The sequence below is a fragment of the Leptonychotes weddellii genome, chromosome 6 (assembly GCF_054177405.1).
Source record: "Leptonychotes weddellii isolate Sample4059 chromosome 6, ASM5417740v2, whole genome shotgun sequence".
NCBI classification, from domain to species: Eukaryota; Metazoa; Chordata; class Mammalia; order Carnivora; family Phocidae; genus Leptonychotes; species Leptonychotes weddellii.
Window position 1 is genome coordinate 123,270,683 of NC_138374.1, and position 15,549 is coordinate 123,286,231.

Sequence of the window (15,549 nt, forward strand, 5' to 3'; positions counted from 1 at the left end):
CAAAGTACAGGAAATATTTCTGAAGAAGATGAGCTCCAATTGCATGTTGGAAAGTTTTTCTGATTAAAAAAATTATAAGCACTAATAAAAGGTTATTATGCATCTAAAAATAGATAAGATAGTCTGGAAATTCTTTATTTGAGGATACATGCTGAAAATACCATGTGTTTCACTATAAAAGATAAAAGCTTGAGTAACTCAATTACTTCAACAAACAAGAACTTGGCCTTAAAGGAATATCGGGAAGGGATAATGGAAGAGTGATCCAGTAGGAAAGAAGGACCATGACATAGCAGTGGAAAAGAGCCATCAGTGACAATAAATCCAACAATGAAAATTCTGTATCACTGCCCCTTGGAGCCAACACACATGATCTGCAAATAACCCTTTCTTAATCAGTTAGACTTTGTGATTTTCCTCTCTTAAAATAAATAACAGAAGCCAAAAGAATACTTTTGAATATTGAATACTCAAGAATACTTGAGACCATGTGAAAGGCTGCTTACATGTCTTGATCAAAGGTTAGTGTGTCTTACTCACAAAGAAAATCTACAATATTGATTAATCCTGTGGAAAGAAAAGACAAAACAACTGCCACTTTTGGAGGAGACTGTAAAAGTTATTTTAGCACATTTGGTTCTATGTTCATAATATGCCTGATAGCCTAAAATTATAAATTTTCAAGATTTACTTCAAAAGAAAGTCCAGCTAATGAATTTCTTCCCTTTTGTAATCATTCCTTAAATTATCTACAGTTAGTTTGAAGATGTTTTGCCTATGGAGAATTGTAATCTACAATGTTGTCCTACAGGTTAAGAAACCATTAATACTTGTCTCCAAATTAACCTTAGACAATTACAGTCCAAGGAGATAGTTTCATGTTTTAAATTGTCTCTCTGGATACTCATGTTCAGAGTTTCAGAGTGTTAGTTAAATTTGTCCTTTTTATTTCTACTTGAAAGTAGGGCAAAAGACTAAAATGTATTAAAAGTAGAAAAATACAAAATTATGATGGAAGAGAAGATTGAAAGTTTGAAAGGTCTAGTTCATTTAGTAGGCATAAATCTTGTCTTCTTTCTTTTTAAAACATTTTTTTGAGAGTAGAAAAAGCTGCTTCTACGATTTCTTGACACAGTCTCTATTTTCAGACCATATTCATAGTGGGAAGGGACTGTAACACAGCATGAAATCCCAAGGACAGAGATCAACTGAAAGAATCTGATAACATGATTTTTGATTGACATTTTCTCTTTATGAATTGTGTATTTCTACCACGCAATAGCATACATTTAAAAGCCTTTTGTATTGTTGTTTTTCACTGATCTTTTTTTTTTTTTTGAGGTTTATTTATTTATAAGAGAGAGAGAGTGGAGGGAGAGGCAAAGGAAGAGGGAGAAAGAATCTCAAGCAGACACCCCGCTGAGCCTGAGCCTGACAAGGGGCTTGATCCCAAGACCCAGAGATCATGACCTGAGCCGAAATCAAGAGTCCAACACTTCACCAACTGAGCCACCCAAGCATCCCTTACTGATCTTTATAACAGTGCTACGTGGAGACTTTATTGTCAGTAAAGTGGTGTGCTTTTCCAGTTGGGTGTTATAGAGACTTTATTTTGCAGTTGTAAGTCAGAAAACGATTGTTTAACTATAATACTAGAAGTGTAGTGTATTTACTGAGTAAAAGATTTTTTTTGATTTCTTGATGTTAGTGGAAAACATTTAGTTAGATGGAAAATGCTTGTAAGTGCCACTCCAAATATAAGCCTTTAAGAAATCCATACATTAATTTGAGTTGTTAAGAAAATGAGTTTCAAAAACTTTTAGAAAAGAAAAGCTTAAGAATTTGAAAGTTGAGGGCGCCTGGGTGGCTCAGATGGTTAAGCGTCTGCCTTCGGCTCAGGTCATGATCCCAGCGTCCTGGGATTGAGTGCCGCATCGGGCTCCCTGCTCCTTGGGAGCCTGCTCCTCCCTCTGCCTCTCTCTCTGTCTCTCATGAATAAATAAATAAAATCTTAAAAAAAAAAAAAAGAATTTGAAAGTTGAGGAACATTTAATTGTGACAGTTAGGCAAAAGATCTTAAATGTGAACTGTTTTCTTTTCCATGTTAAATAGCATATTAAATAATTGTGGGATGTTTCTCATCATCAACTTGGTTATTTAAAAGTATTTTCAAAGGGATAATTAGCCATGGGCTTAGAAAGTAATACAGTTTGCAAACCTAGAGTTAGGCTACACTTTTAACATTTTTCTTTTTTTTTAACTTCAGTGTAAACAAAATATATATACACATAAAATATATACATAATACATAATATATGAGAGACAGAGAGAGAGAGTGGAGGGAGGGGCAAAGGGAGAGGGAGAAAGAGAATCTCAAGCAATATATATATACAAAATATATCTTATATTCTTTTTTGTATGGTTATATGAGTGAAAAAATCAGGTTTATTCTTTATAGATCACATATAGCAAATAATTCAAAATACTGTAAGATGTAGAATGTTTCTGGTAATAGTAAATATATTGTTAAGGACCATCTGCTGTGCTTTGCTTTATTTATATATTGATTCAAACTTCAGCATTCTGAAGACTGACAAAAGTATACTTACAGACTCAACTGTAGTTTTTACTTTATATTCTTTACTGTAACACATTTTACATGCACAAATATCAGTCACAACTGTATATTCTTGCATATTTGCATAATATACTTTATTTTCCAGCCCATTTAGCAAGTAGAAGCATGTCCTGATGTACTGTGAAGAGGTGGGCAAAAATCAGCTGTGTTTCATATAGTTGATATATAATTTTTAACTTCTTTTCAGTAATCAATTTTGCAAAGAATAGGTGGTAGAGATTGTGAATCTTTAGGAGACAATGGTTTATATGCCACTTGAAATAAGGAGAATTCTTTGAATTTTGACATTTCATATGCATGTGGTGCTTTCCTATATCTTTTAGTTTATTTTTTATTTATTTAGAATGTACAAATAATATCTTTCCTATCACTTTGATTGCAAGTATTTTGTAGTTTTCTGTCTTCCAGAATAGTCTTTCATCCATGTTAAAACTTGTCTAGGATAAAAAAAAAAAAAGAATGAAAGAAAGGTATAAATACTTAGTCACATGTATGTATGACTTTAAACTCTAGGTTGTAAGCACTTTGGTGAGCCACAGCATGAAATTAGAAATAGAAGATGCTTAATAAAAATTTATTGAAAGAAGGAATATATCTTGATTGTACTTAACAGTAAGTATATAATAAATTTTATAAAACTAAAACTTATGTAACCATCAAAATTATTTCTCTTTAACATCTTGAAGAAAACATCAGTTTGATACAGATTGCTAATTTGAAAGATTGCAATTTTAGGAAAATAAATCTTTTTATTATAATAATTTATAGGGGAAAAATCTTCTTTCTAACCATGTTTTTGAATTTTGCATTCAACATTACTCTGTGTCACTTCTCAGGTATCTTTTAGAGCTTAGGTAGAGAACTACCAGTTAACTCTAAATTTAGTTTATTGTAATAACAGAATCAAAAAAATGGTTACAAACAAGATTTCTAACCAGTTTTCAAAATATTCATGAACTAGAAGTTCATTTCAATGGAAAGTCTCATAAATGGATGTTTGTGTCATTGCATAATGAGGTCCAAATTAAGAATAAAAATATATGGTTTGTTCACTTGTCCTCCAGTTTTTAATTTCTTCAAAATGGAAATGAAGCTCAATACTACCCATTTATAGTCATTGTAATAGTATCTGATAACTCATTTTGGTGAAAGAACTTTAAAATGGGTTATAAAAAAATAAAATGGTTTATAAAAAATCCAAAATAATGACAGAAAATGATTAAAAATGAGAATAACATGTAATTCAATGTGATGTCATATATATAAATATGAGGATTTGTTTAGTTTATTTTATGTTTGAAAAAAGTATTCATTTCCCAGTGTTTCTGATAATTTAGTTGAGAAGCTAACAGTGCTGATGACATTTCAATTTAAAAGTCTTAATTAAAACACTAACATTTAAAGTTATTTAAAATAATTACAGTTGCTTCAAAAGCAAAAAATTATGGAAATGGTAAATGATTCCTGAGAATCACATTCATGAGGAGGAAGAAATAATTTTAGGCATTTTGGAAACAAAATAACAAAAACTAAACTATAAAAACAAGAAATGTCTATAGACTTTCTAAATAATGAACATGTCCTAAAACCACAGATTTATTATATATGTATTTGTCTATGTAATATATACAAAATATTAAATTTTAAATCTTTTTATAATATATAAATCTCTTTATATCTATATATACATATATGCATGTCTCATGTATACACATATAGGAATCCATATCTTCTTATATACACATATATATGTGTAATTGTATATACATATATGTATACATTCATATAAACATACACACTATAATTGACACACTGGTTCTGGAGAAACTGACTAATACAGATACTGTTGTAATTTTTGCCTTAGTATAGTTTTGCCTATTTTTAACTTTATATACATAGTATCATACAACATGTAATATTTTATGCTCGGCTCCTTTCTCATCAATATGTTTGTGAGATTTATCTAAATTGTTTCTAGTTGCTTGAATTTCAGTTTATTTTTGTTACTGTATATATTTTTAGTCAGTGAGTATATAACACATTTTTTTTATAATAGAAGTAGCATGATTTTATTGAAATGTTTTAGTACAGTGTTAGACGATCTTAAAATCCTATATTCTAAACCAATACAAGCACTGCAAATGATTCATTCCCGAATCTAGTGGGCATCTAAACAAAGGCAGGTTCTAATAGGAGTATCTGCAAGTTGATTAATACACTGCAAGGATGAGCAGCTTTGGTGTATGTGTATTTCTGTGGCTCTCCTTTTCAGCTAGATACACGTTGAGTCCAGCCCCCATTCAGCAGAGCTGGACAAAAATGAGACATTTTGTGGTTTTGCTTAATGTTTGCACACAAGCAGCACGGACTCCGCAAGTTCTGGGATCGGGCCACTCCTGAGGCCACCTTCATCTTCCTTGAACTGAAACCATCACACAGTTGAGGTCTACACTGCCACTGTGTATGGCCAAGTCTAGTCAAATTAGTTAACATATCAGAACTACTTGAAAACAAAAAGTGAGGCTAAAAGAATCAGTTGTTAAGTCAATAATGAAAATGCAAATTTTTATCTAAAGATTATTTTGAAACTAGCTCTCTTAGACTCAATCTTAAGAGGAAATGATACATTTAAATCAACTTTTTTCAGGGACGCCTGGGTGGCTCAGTTGGTTAAGCGACTGCCTTCGGCTCAGGTCATGATCCTAGAGTCCCGGGATCAAGTCCTGCATCGGGCTCTCTGCTCAGCAGGGAGTCTGCTTCTCCCTCTGACCCTCCCCCCTCTCATGCTCTATCTCATTCTCTCTCTCAAATAAATAAAATCAACTTTTTCAGTCATGTCAAGGTGTCTACGCTTGTATGCCAAGGCTGTCTACCTGTGCGTGTTTGTAACTATATTTTCATTGGTCTATGCACTGAAATCCCAAGAAATAGATATCCCTCATTTATCAAAACTAAAAATTACATACATCTAAGTAGGCTCTTTACATTACCTCAAGTCAACTCTTCCTAGATAGAGTCAATCCATATTGCACAGCTGACTCTACCAGGCTACAATACCCTTGTCTTTCTCAAAAACCATTTTAAGGAACAGGAAAATGCTAGTCTCTGCAATGAACCAAATGATACTTTTTTTTTTTAAAGATTTTTTATTTATTTATTTGAGAGAGAGAGTGAGAGAGAGAAAGAGCACAAGAGGGGGGAGCGGGAGAGGGAGAAGCAGACTCCCTGCCGAGCAGGGAGCCCGATGCGGGACTCGATCCCGGGACTCCAGGATCATGACCTGAGCCGAAGGCAGTCGCCTAACCAACTGAGCCACCCAGGCGCCCCCAAATGATACTTTTAATTTCAGCCTCTGCTGTAGTGAAGTTTGAAACCTTAAAGATTGCGGTTCAAGTTTGTTAACGAATTAAAGATTTGGTTTTGCCACCTGCAAAATTTAGATCAGACAATTTCCCAAGTTTTAAGATTCAGCAGAAGGGAGGGACTGTTACTATTCCCAGGCTCTGTCCATGCAGGCAAATTCTCTTCTTTTGGGGCTGAAGAATTCATTCGGTTGTGCACCCATGTGCATAACACATTTTTTTATCCAATTTACTGCATATTAACTTCTAAGAGTTTTCCAGCTGAGGGCTATTATGAATAGTGTTTTTGTTGTTGTTGTTGTTGTTTAGAAAGGGAGAGACAGAAAAGGGGGAGAGAGGCAGAGGAGAGAGAGAATCCCAAGCGGGCTCCACATCTAGCACAGAGCCAGACAGGGGGTTCTACCCTACCACCCACCACCCTGAGATCATGACCTGAGCCGAAATAAAGTGACTGTGCCACCCAGGCACCCCTACTATATGTTTTTTGATGAACATCTTAGAACAGTTCATTTGAGTATGTACCCAGAAGTATGACTGCTGGGTAGTAGAAAATACATATATTCAGTTTGATTATGTATGACCATATTTATTTACATTCTAATCAATATTTTATGAGCACTCCTGTTATGCCATAGCCTCTATAACTTGTTCTCTTGTTTTAATTTAGACCTTATAATGGGTGTGGATGGATACTGCATTACATTTTAAAATTTCCTTTCCCTGATGACTCATAGCATTGACTACTCTCTCTTTGGTTTATCAATCATTTGGATATCATTTTATGACATTCCTGTTTAATACTTTACCATTTTTCTATTAGATTTTCTACTATTTTTCTTGTTGGTTAGTAATAGATTTTTAAATATGTTGCATAGATTTTTATCAAATATCTCTCTATATATCCTTGAAAAGTATAGGAGAAAGAAAGACTATCAGACAAACAAAAATTGAATTTGCTGCCTACCTTCTTTAGGGAGATAGAAAATAATATACGGTCTACATAAAGGAAGGAAGAGCATTGAAGAAGCAATAAGTGAAGACTAAATAAAAACTTTTATTTCTCTTATTCTTAATTGATTTGGCAACAGATTTTTCTCCCAAAATAATAATGGCAACAGTGTATTTGGTTTTGTATGCTTATGCGCATATATACATATATATGGATGTATGCTTATATATATATACAAGAAATGAATAACAGCAATGTTAGAATAGAGGAGAAAGAAGAATTAGGAATATTTTGTTATTGTCAGATATTCACATTGCCAGGGAAGTGGTATAGTGCTATTTGAAATTGGACTTGGGTTATTTGTAAATGTATATTGCAAACTCTGAAAACACTGAAAATCACTGAAAAGAGTGAGGGAAAAAAGCATAACTGATATGCTAAGAAAGGAGAGAAAATGGAATCATATGAAATGCTTGATTTAAACTGCAAAAGGCAGAAAAAGAGTGGAAGATAAAAATAGGAATGAAGAAAGGCAACATAAAAAACTAATGAATATGGTTGCCATTAATCTATCTATCAATAACCACTTTGAATGTCAGTGGTCTAAATGCACCAACCAAAAGATAGGGATTTTCATAGTAGATCGAAAGCCATAATCCAACTATATGTTGTCTATAAATATAAAGACACGTATAGATTTCAAAAAGTAAATGGATATAGAAAAATATATCATTTAATGCTAATAAGAAGAAAGCAGGAATATCTATATTAATTTCAGAATGAACAGATATCAAAGTAGGGATAGTTATCAGGAAGAAAGAAGATGATAAAGGGGCAATTCCCTGAGAAGACCTAATAGTTTCTAACATGTATGTGCCTAATGCACATGTGAAACAACATGAGACAACTGATAGAACTGCAAGGAGAAATAAAGACACTATCATAGCTGAAGACTTTAGCATTCTTCTCCCAGAAATAGACAGATTTTAGCAGGCTAAAAATAAGTAAGGACATAGTTGAACTCAACAACACCATCAATCAACTGGTTATAATTGACATCTGTAGACTGTTTTATCCAACAAGAGCAGACCACACATTTTTCTCAAGCTTACATGGATATATTAACATTCTGGGCCATAAAATACACCTGAACAAATTTAAAAGATTGGAAATCATACAGTGTCTGCCTCAGATCACATTGGAGTTAAACTGGAAATCAATAACAGAAAAATAACTGGAAAATCACAAAATAAGTGGATATTAAACAATACACTTCTGCATAACACATGAGATGAAGAAGTAATCTCAAGAGAAGTTTAAAAATATCTTGAACTACAAAAAAATGAAACACAATTTTGGTTCAGTGCAGCAAAAGCAGTGCTTAAAGGGAAATTTATAGCATTGAATACATATCTCAGAAAAGAAGAAATATCTAAAATCAGCAACCTACGATTTCATCTTAGGAACCAAGAAAAAGAAGAGCAAATTAAATCCAATTAAGCAGAAGAAAATAAATAATAAGAAATGGAGCAGAAATCAGTAAAATTGAAAATGGGAAATCAGTGGAGAAAATCAATGAAACCAAAAGCTTATTCTTCGAAAGATCAGTAAAATTGGTAACACTTTAGCCAGGCTAACTAAGAAAAAAAAAAGATAGACTCTAAATTACTGATATCAGAGATGAAATAGGGGACATCAATATAAATCTATGGAAATTAAAAGGATAATAAAGGAATACTACGAACAACTCTGCCCACAGATTTTATAACCTAGCTGATATGGACCAATTCCCTGAAAGACACAATCTGCTATTGTGTTACCACCACTCAAGAAGAAATAGAGGATCGGAATAAGCCTGTATCTATTAAAGAAATTGAATCAATGATTAATAACCTTCCAAAACAGTAAGCACTGGATCAATAGAATCACTAGTGAATTCTTCCAAATATTTAAGGAAAAAATATGCTGATAATCTACAATCTCTTTCAGAAGATAGAAGCAGAAGGAATATTTCCTGACTCATTTAATGAGGTCAACATTACCCTAATATCAAAATAAAGATGTTACAAGAAAACAAAACAACCTTTCATGGACATATATTCAAAAGTTCTCATCTAAATGTTAGCAAATCAAATCTAAAAGAAGTATAAAAAGAATTATACATCACAACATAGGATTTGTCCCAGGTATGCAAGACTCATTCAGCATTTGGAAATCAGTTAATGTAATCCACCACATCAGCAGGCTAAAAAAAAATCACATAATCATATTAATAGAACCAAAAAAATAAAAAAGCATTTGATAAGATCCACTTTCACTCATGCTAAAAATTCTCAGTAAACTAGAACTAGAAGGGAACTTTTAATTTCATAAAAACTGTCTACAAAATGTCTAAAGCAAACATCATACTTAGTGGTTGGAAACTTAAAGCTTTCCTGTTAGTATCAGGTGCAAGGCAAGGTTGTCCCCTTTCATCACTCCTTTTTCACCATCATACTGCAAGCTCTTGCTAATGCAATAAGACAAGAAAAGGAAATAAAAGATTTAAGAGTATAAAAGAAGACAAAACCATGTTTTCAGATGACACGATTATCTATGTAGACAATTCAAAAGAATCAACATAAAAATTCTTGTAAAAAAATAAGCAATTATAGCAAGTTTGAAGCATACAAGATTAATGTACAAAAGTCAATTGCTTTCCTAAATACCAACAATGAACAAGAGGAAAATGAGATTAAAACCACAATACCATTTATGTTAGCAACAAAAACATTAAAAACTAAGGTATAAATATAACCACATATCCAGATATCCAGTGAAAATACTCTGGATGATATTATAATGATGGGTATATATCATTATCATTTGTTCAAACCCATAAAGTAAGGTAAAAAAATGGACTTTGGATGATTATAGTTTTCCAATGTAGTATCTGGTGTGTGATATTGATAATGGAAGAGGCTATGCATGTGTGAATACAGGGTATATCTGGGAAATCTCTGTACATTTCTCTTTATTTTAAGCTGCTCCAAAAAATTAGTCTTTAAAAACAAAAGAATCCAGATTTGAGAAAAGAAAGTTAATTGTTAACTTTCAGAAAGCTGACTTTCATCATAAGATGAATGCTGAAAGAAAAGAGTAAATGCAAAGTTCTTTATATATAAAATCCTTTTACTTGGGATTTTTTAATGCAATCTAGTTATCCAATGAGATATCAGAGAAAACAAGAGGAAATTTAGGCAGGGCAGATTTCTAAATTCACAATACCAGTAAGACTCATTACATTCATATGCAATTGCTTGAAAAAAATGTTCAAGGAGGAATAGAAATTTCCTTGCTTGATAAAGTTTTGTCAGTAAAAGATCAATAATAAATACCATTTTCAGTTGGGATTATCATTCTTAAGAAAAAACACAAGTCTAGGGGCGCCTGGGTGGCTCAGTCCTTAAGCGTCTGCCTTCGGGTCAGGTCATGATCCCAGGGTCCTGGGATCAAGCCCCACATCGGGCTCTCTGCTCTGCAGGAGGCCTGCTTCTGCCTCTCCCACTCCCCCTCCTTGTGTTCCCTGCTTGTGTTCCCTCTCTCGCTGTGTCTCTGTCAAATAAATAAATAAAATCTTTTAAAAAAAAGAAAAAAGAAAAAACACAAGTCTAGGAGATTCACATCCTTCTCCTTCCAAGTAGCTTAAGAAGTTGACTCAGCCAGTCTGATTTAACTCAACTGAAGAACAGATTAATGCCAGTGTCAGATCTGTGAAGGTATTTCTTTTTTTTTTTTGGAGGGGGGACAGTTTCTTCACTTATTAACTACCCCCATATTTTCTTTTTCTTGTAAACAACTAGATGTTTCTCTACTTCTCTTCCTCTGTATATAATGCAGAACAACATGGGAGCAGAATCCCTCTCTGGGAGCCCAGTGCTGGGTGAGTCCAGTGGAGTTATGTCCATCTTTAAACACTCATCACTTATTGGGATGGCTGAACCATTAATTTCACTCTTTTTTTCTCTTGTATAAATATCTAAAGGTTACAAAATATTCCTTAATGTCCTCTTTTGCCTGCATCTTACACAATTACCATGCACCAGAATAGATATTAATGTTTGTTCACAGGATGTTGGTAGAAACAAATGGAAATTAAAACACAGTATTTAATTCTCAAGTTCTTACTTTTTTCTTCATGTTGACCAATAAAAGGTACTTTATTTTTGTTTTTTTATGACACATTTATAGAAATTGATGATGTGAGCAACAGAATAAAGTTTCATGGAATAGAAATCATGTTGATAGTAATGCAATTAGTAACACTATAACTGGAAAATTTTCATATTTACAAGTTTCAAATAGGAAATTATTTTAAGGGGCGCCTGGGTGGCTCAGTTGGTTGGGCGACTGCCTTCGGCTCAGGTCATGATCCTGGAGTCCCAGGATCGAGTCCCGCATCGGGCTCCTTGCTCAGCGAGGAGTCTGCTTCTCCCTCTGACTCTCCCCCTCTCATGCTCTCTCTCTCTGTCATTCTCTCTCTCAAATAAATAAAAAATTAAAAAAAAAAAAGAAATTATTTTAATAGGAAATTATTTTAGAAACTATGGAATATTGAACTGAATAATATTGGAAAAAACTACATTATTGGATAGTTCTGATTGTTTTCAAATGCCACTTAATAAGAGCAGCTTGAGGGCGCCTGGGTGGCTCAGTCGTTAAGCGTCTGCCTTCGGCTCAGGTCATGATCCCAGGGTCCTGGGATTGAGTCCCACATCGGGCTCCCTGCTCGGCAGGAAGCCTGCTTCTCCCTCTCCCAATCCCCCTGCTTGTGTTCCTGCTCTCGCTGTTTCTCTCTCTGTCAAATAAATAAATAAAATCTTAAAAAAAAAAGAGCAGCTTGAAAATAGTGCCCCCAGAAGCCTCATTTGTCATAAATGTCAAAAGTTCCAATGGCTTACATTATGCAAATTGTGTGTATGTTTGGTAGCACACAAAAGCAACCATAGAAAGGAATAAATTAGAGTGATTATTATGTTGTACATTTACAATCAAATAAACCACAAAACTAGAATTGTGATTCAAAGAGTACTTGCCATTTTGCTTGAACACTATACCTTGCAGTCAGCCAGTTGTTTATTTTCCGTGTAAATTGCTTTCCTGAGTGCTCTAACAACATATATTAGAAATAAGCAAAAAGTAAACAAAAAAACTCAATAAGCATAACTTTAAAAAGTGGAGAATATTACATACTTGTGTTTTAAACTCAGAAATATTTTTAGGAGGTTTCAGACGAAATCCTATTTTATTCCAAGCTCACATAAAATACTCTAATTCTATTTATTACACTTTGAAATATGCTGTAGTATAATTATTAGAGGAACTTCATAGTAGATATTGAATTGGAAAATATTAGAAATGCTGATTCAACAGTCCTGTAATTTGTGATATTTTATTATTTTTAATGATTTAAATTTAATTAATTTTAAATTAAATTAAAAATTTTAAATTAAATTTAATTGATTTAATTAATTTTTAAGTGATTTAGTCACTTAAAACTAGTCAACAGGCCTCTGATTCTAAAGTACTCATTGATTTACATTTCCATTATGTACAAAATATGTTTAAACTGCTTAGTAGCAAAGGTTTACAGACCTCATTGAAACAATCTTACTTAAAATAACCCCCATTAAAAGATTTAACTAGTATAATAATAAATACTCATTGTAAAAAAATTGCTTTGGGAGAATGAAAGGTTTCAAGAACAATGTAATAACTGTTGAATATCTCAAAGCTAAAATGTCAAGGAAGTTCATGTTCAAAATTAAAGGGCTGTCACTATAATACAAAACATGTTTGAAAATTTCACTACAAGAAACACATTTTATTTTAGATTAGTTTTAGATTTACAGTAAAATTGTCAAGATAATGCAGAGACATTCCGTATATCCCACATACAGTTTCCGCTATTTTCAATATCTTACATTAATATAGTATATTTGGCACAATTAAGTAACAAATACTGATATATTATTTTTAACTAAAGACCATATTTTATTTGGATTCCCTTTGTTCTTACCTAATATTACTCTGTTACAGACACCATTCAAAACACCACATTGCATTTTATATTCCTATCTTCTTGTGCTTCTCTTGGCTTTGACAGTTTGTCAGAATTTACTTGGTTTTGATGACCTTGAGAGATTTGAGGAGCACTGATATTTTGAATTAATTTGGAATTATCTGAATTTTTCCTTCTCATTAGAATGGAATTATATGTTTACAGGAGGAAGAACACAGATAAAGACATTGTATCATATCCTATTAATGACACATAATATCAACATTACCTATCACTGTTGATGTTAACCTTGATTACTTGGCTGAAATAGTGTTTGTAAGGTTTCTCAAATGCAAAGTTACTTTCCCCTCTCCCCCATATATCTATGTACATATATACACACAGAGATCTATATCTATAAATCTATATGTATATCTTTCTATCTGAAAGGAAGTTACTATGTGAAGTCTACCCTTAAAAAAGTTGGAGTTGTGTTTCTCATCCTTGGAGAAAAAGTATCAACATAAATCATTTGTGGTTCTTTTTCAGAAAAGATTTGTCTCTTCTCTCTATTTATGCATTCATTTATTTATATGACTATAGGCTCATGATATTCATTTCATACTTTGAGTTATAATTTAATATAATTTTATTTATTTTGTTCAAATTTTTTCAGCTTTGGTTATTGGGAGTTCTTTCAGTTAGCTCCTCTGTCCCTTTGACATACCTCAATCTGTGTGTGTGTGTGTTAGCACTTTCTTAATTTGTGGATGCCCCAGCCTCATCTTGTACAATTACTGTTCAAGCCTAGAATCAGGTATTTATCCAAGGAGGTTTTCTTTCTTTTAATTGAGAATAATATTAGAAACCAAAAATTTAGCACCTGGTGAGATCATTGTCACTGGGTTGTATTTGTTTAGATTTTCTCAGCTAAGTATGTGTGTGTGTATATATATATATATTATATACTAACCAGTGTATATACATGCATATATATGTATTTCTATCTGTAACCATCTGAATTTATAATAAAGTAAGCATGAGTTTGTGCTCATATGTCCAGCTGTAATCCATTACCACTTGAATCATTTTAACACCTAACCTTGCTTATCTGTAGACAGTTCCATCAATGAGGAACCTGACTCCTATTAACACTATTAATTTACTTAACTGTTCATTTCCAGTATATATGTGTAGCAGTATCAGAATTGTTAACATGTAACTACACGGTAAATAACTATGAATGAAAGTACAATGCTTAGATATAAAGTTTTTGTTAGGTTGTTTGGTTTGGTTTGATTTGGTTTGGTTTACCATCAGTCTTAATTCATTTTTTTCCAGAATTACTTACATACCAACTTTTGCTCCATTCCTTTAAGTGAGATTGTTTCATACATTTGTAATCATTTCTTTTTCCACATTTTGTATTTCTGCCAGGAATCACATGATCTCCTACTTTTTATATACTAAGGGTCACTCTTTGTTCAATAAAGTTCTTTGGGTTTTGACCCATACACAGTGCCATGTATCCATCATTATAGCATCTTTGGAATGGTTTCATAGTCCTAAAATATTCCCTGTGCTTTACTTAATTAAATCTTTCTTCTCCCCACCCCCGTACCCCTGACAAGCACTGATCTTTGTAATGTCTCTATAGTCTGGGCTTTTCCAAAATGTTGTATAAGTCAAATTGTGTGGTACATAGCCTTTTCAGACTGGTTCCTTTTATTTGGAGATAGGCATTCAAGTTTCCTCCATATCCCCTTGTGACTTTATAGCTCATTTTTTTAATCACTGAATAATACTCCATCGTATGATTACCATGGCTTGTTTATCCAGTTCTCTATTGAGGAACATCTTGTTGCTTTCAATCTTTGGCTATTATGAATAAAGTATCTATAAATATTCGCATGCAGAATTTTATGTGGATGTAAGTTTCAAATCATTGGGTGAATAACTAGGAGCACTGTTGCTGAATCATGCAGCAAGATTACATTTAGTTTTGTCATGAAATGTGAAAAGTGGTTGTACCATTTTGCAATCCCATCAGCAGAGAATGAATTGTTCCACTGTATAGCCAGCAATTAGTCTTGACTCCTTTTGGATCTTAGCTATTATTATATGTAAGTAGTGGTATCATATTACTGTTTTAATTTGCAATTCCCTAATGTCAAATGATGTTTCTTATCTTTTACTATGATTATTTATTGTCCACATAACTTCTTCGGTAAGGTACCTGTTAAGATCTTTTGCCCGTTTTTTAATTGGGTTGGATATTTTCTATTGTTCAGTTTTAATAGTTACTTGTATATTTTGTAAACAAGTCCTATAGAAGATAGGTATTTTCCAAATATTTCTTCTAATCTGTGGCTTGTATTTTCTTTTTCTTAATAGGTTCTCTTATACAGAAGAAGTTTTTAGTTTTATTAAAGTCCAATTTATCACTTTCATTATTCATGCATCATGTTTTCTTGTGTTGTTTATAAAAACTCATCACCAAACCCAAGTCAATGCTCATTTAATCCTATATTTATATTTAGAAGTTTTATCTTCCATCCTA